This window comes from Pseudocercospora fijiensis (genome assembly GCF_000340215.1).
Source record: "Pseudocercospora fijiensis CIRAD86 unplaced genomic scaffold MYCFIscaffold_12, whole genome shotgun sequence".
Lineage (NCBI taxonomy): Eukaryota > Fungi > Ascomycota > Dothideomycetes > Mycosphaerellales > Mycosphaerellaceae > Pseudocercospora > Pseudocercospora fijiensis.
The window spans coordinates 1,215,522-1,218,584 of NW_006921543.1; positions in this window are offsets into that span (position 1 = coordinate 1,215,522).

Below are 3,063 nucleotides of genomic sequence, written 5' to 3' on the forward strand. Positions count from 1 at the left end.
TGTCTCGTGTCCGCGATCCCTCGTATCTATATCCTACGGCCTTCTAAAACGCAATTCGTCTTTTTAGCTATAAGAAGCAGGTCGCTATACCTAACTATATATCGATGCGAGACAATTAGTAGCCTATTAAAGCTATTAAAGCTAAGCATACTAGCCGCTATACAGTCTAAGCCGACTATAAGACAGGCGGTAACTTGCACAAGATACTCCCGATCTGCATTAATGCCCGTATATTAGTTACCGAGAACCTTTAGGTACAGAAAGGCGTTGTTAATAGGACAATCGGTACTATTCGTAACGTTATATAGGTAAAGGATGCAACCCGTACCGAGTAAGAGGTCGTCGACAACGATCTACTAGTAGCTATACTCGTAGAGTTAGATTAATATTCCGGACCGATACTAAACTAAGAGATCGATAGCTTGCCGCCTAAGGTAGTGCCGATCGTGCTATCTCGCCGTAAGTGGAAGTATAACGACCGTTCCGATAGCTAATATACTCGCACTTAGTTTCCGTTAACTATCGCCTACGCTATTACTATCTATAAGGTACAAGGTATAACTCTCGATAAGGGTGTCCTCGATATCTCTAAGAAGGACTTTACGCCTGCATTAATATACGTCGCATACTCTCGGTTTCGTAGTCTTAACGATATCCTTTTCGACGAACCTTTTAACTATAACCGATTTAAAGGCAAGCTATATAAATTATATATCGACCGCTATACGGACTATATCTATCGTAAGAAGCAGCGTACGGTACCGCCTAGTAGTATGCTTTTATTAGATCTACCGCACCTAGACCCTAATGCTACTAGGCGTAATCTATAGACCGTATAAGCTTAGCAAGAAACCCGCCTTTAGCAATAGCGCGTACGCGAACAGGATTAGGAGGAAGCTCGTCGTTAGCGCTAGCAACAAGAAGAGGCATAGCTTAATGCTAACCTGCTTAAGATTGCTAAAATGGAATCTCGCGGCTAGTTGTCCGATAAAGCCGTGCTTCTAGTTGCTTCTATTCTATTCCTTAAGCGCACTTTGCCGACTCTAATAGTGCCCGGACGGTTCGTGCGATTTAGTGAACTATCTCGTAGGTTTATAGAGGTCTATAGCCGCCGCCTTAAGGGCACCGCGTTTACTAATGCTCTCCGGAATATAGAGGCCCGTAATAAACTTGTTTACGAGGGTCCTCGCGGTGTTAAAGCTATAGAGCGGACCGACTAAGATCGACTCGGCAATCGATATGTCGCTAGCGAATTCCTTAATAATAAGACCTTCTAGCGCAACGTTTAGGCCAATCGTTAAGCTTAATAGTCTTAGTAAGCGCCGCTTCTTCGTAGTAGTGATATTGTAGACAGCGAATAGGATACTTAGTAAGAGCAAGGCATATAGCAAGAGCAAGGTACACAGCAAGAGCAAGGTACGCAGTAAGAGCAAGGCAGTGAGATAGACGTTAGGGATAACATTAATAAGGAGACTCGGATTCAGATTGCTATTATAGAAGAACAGGCGCGTTAATAGGCGTTTAACGATAGATTGCGTCGCTATTAGGAGGAGGACTTAGCTTTAGCGCAGATATAGGACGATAGTAATAAGGCATTTAAGTAATATAGCGACTCGCAGCGGTAGCGATAAAGCTACTAATACTATAGCTATATAGACCGCAGTAATAGGCGTAAATCTAATGTTGTTCTCGGGCTCTACGCCGTCGCTCCGCTCGATTAGGACAAGCACTACAGGGCTTGAACGATACTTTATAAATAGTCGTCTAGAAGGGCCCTTAGTACATTTCGTTAGTTAAGCTTACAATCGCGTATATAATTATTATACCACTTACGGCTAGAGCCGTTAAATATAGTATAGTCCTTAAGCTTAGCGTCCTTCTTCTAGGCTAGTAGCGAGGAAGGTCCTACTATTAGTTTAGTAGTAGTTATCGGAGCTTCCTAAAGGCGGCGAAGCTCGAGGAGGTTATCCTTTAGCTATTATTCTTAGCGTAAAGTAGCGAGCCTGTTTTAGGTAGCTTCTTAAAGTCTCGCTACTAGCTAGGGGCTAAAGGCTAGCTAGCTATATCGTCGATTAATAATATTGTTAAGTATATCGTTAATAGGCAACTCTAGGTCGTTACCTAGAACTATAGGTTCTTCGGTAGGCCTAGTAGTAGGCTCTTTAGTAGGTACTTTAGTAGGCACTTCGGTAGGCACTATACTATAAGTGTTATTATTGCTAGCGCTACTAGCGGCGCCGCGGTTGTTATTATTGTTGTTTCGTAATAAGCCGGCTATTGTAATAAGGGATAGCACTAATAATGTATTATAGGCCCCTAAGATACGGATATAGCGGAATTAGTAGATATCGGTCTAGTACGATTAACTCGGTATAATAGGCCGTATAGAAGGCCTTGCTTAATAATTGGTACAGTTGTTTTAATAGAGTAGTATATATAGGTCCCGTTCTTCGGGCGTAATATAGTTAAATTAATAGTTCTCGTAGCTATACCGCTAAAAGCTTAAAATAAGGACTATCTAGCTACTACCCTTAAAGGGTAGATCGAATACTATATAAGAAGGGTTATATTAGCAGGTAGATAGGGTAGTAGTAAATTAGTATAGTATTCGATAGAGATCTAAAAGGAGAGGGAGGAAGGTAGGCTAGTTAGCCTAACGCTAAGCGCCAAGCCCTGCCTAAGGTACCGAGACCCTAGCTTTACTCGGCCTAGTTATATACCAATTACGTATAACCTCTTTAGTCCTAACAATACTAGATAGATTTTAAATAGATTTTAAATAAATCTAGGAAAAAAATTAGGACAAAGTTTTAAATTAGTGTTAGAGCTAAGGAGGCTATACGTAATTAGCATGTGATTAGGCCGAGTAAAGCTAGGGTCTTAGTGCCTTAGGCAGGGCTTGGCGCTTAGCGTTAGGCTAACTCTCTTGCCTTCCTCCCTCTCTTCCTAGATCCTTATCGAATACTACTCGTACCTACTACTACCCTATCTACCTACTAATATACCCTTCTTATATAGTATTCGATCTACCCTCTAAGGGCAGCAGCTAGATAGTCCTTATTT